Here is a 958-nt window from a genome sequence, read left to right as displayed (position 1 = left end):
TCCTAGAAACACCTGGAGCTCCACACACCACTTCTGCCACCAGGGTGAGGTGTTGAGCTGCTCACAGCATCCCCCACCATGACCTTGCAGCAGGGGATTGCCGCACCCCCAACCCAATGCAGGGGAGATGGCTGAGTGTATCTCTGCACCCTGAGACCAGGGCACCCACTCTCTCTGCCCCACACATAGAATCTGGCCCTGCTGAAAAATGACCCCTATGAACAAGTCACCTCCAGGAGAGCAGGATTGGTCCTCAGAGAGGGGAATGGGCTTCTCGTGAAGCTTATAGGTCACTGGATGCACTGGAAACAGGAGGGCTCTGAGTGTAACCCATAGCAAACACAACCTGCTAGGGGATGTAGCTCAGTAGTTGAGCACATGCTTTGCATGTATGAGGCCCTGGGTTCAATCCCCAACATCTCCATGATCATTTTTTTCATCCTGCTGCTTTGCTCATGCCCAGAGGGGATGTGGTCCACCAGTCTCCCTGCACCAGTTTCAGTCCTGCTTAGTGAAGGGCAAGTGACAATTGCATGGAAGGTCTGGGGGGGTTCTGCTCCTAAGTCACCTCGGTACGTTTAAGATTCCCACCCACTGTGCTGCTTGGCACAAGGGTAGATGAGAAGGGCGAATCCTCCAGCACTGGAGGGAAAAGTCCCATCTGCACAGCCTGAGAGGCAAGGAAACAGAGGGGCAGTCAGTGCTCAGGGAGGAGAGAGGTCAGTGATTTACTCCCAGCAGGGGACACTGTCTTTTTGAGTATCAGATATCAGAGGGGTAGCCGTGTTAGTCTGGTTCTGTAGAAGCAGCAAAGAATCCTGTGGCACCTTATAGACTAACAGACGTTTTGCAGCATGAGCTTTCGTGGGTGAATACCCACTTCTTCGGATGCAAGCATCAGAGGGGAAGCCGTGTTAGTCTGGATCTGTAAAAGGCGACAGAGTCCTGTGGCACCTTC

General features: G+C 53.2%; 1 non-coding gene across 1 annotated transcript; it reads left to right on the top strand.

The window, feature by feature from the left end:
• The first annotated feature begins 352 nt into the window (after nucleotides 1–352).
• On the top strand, nucleotides 353–424 carry TRNAA-UGC. Its single transcript has one exon. It is a non-coding gene; the product is annotated as a tRNA-Ala (tRNA).
• Nucleotides 425–958: the final 534 nt, after the last annotated feature.

The sequence above is a fragment of the Mauremys mutica genome, unplaced genomic scaffold (genome assembly GCF_020497125.1).
Source record: "Mauremys mutica isolate MM-2020 ecotype Southern unplaced genomic scaffold, ASM2049712v1 Super-Scaffold_100054, whole genome shotgun sequence".
NCBI lineage: Eukaryota > Metazoa > Chordata > Testudines > Geoemydidae > Mauremys > Mauremys mutica.
The sequence above is the reverse complement of the archived record's forward strand: the minus strand, read 5'-3'. Positions and strand labels throughout refer to the sequence as shown.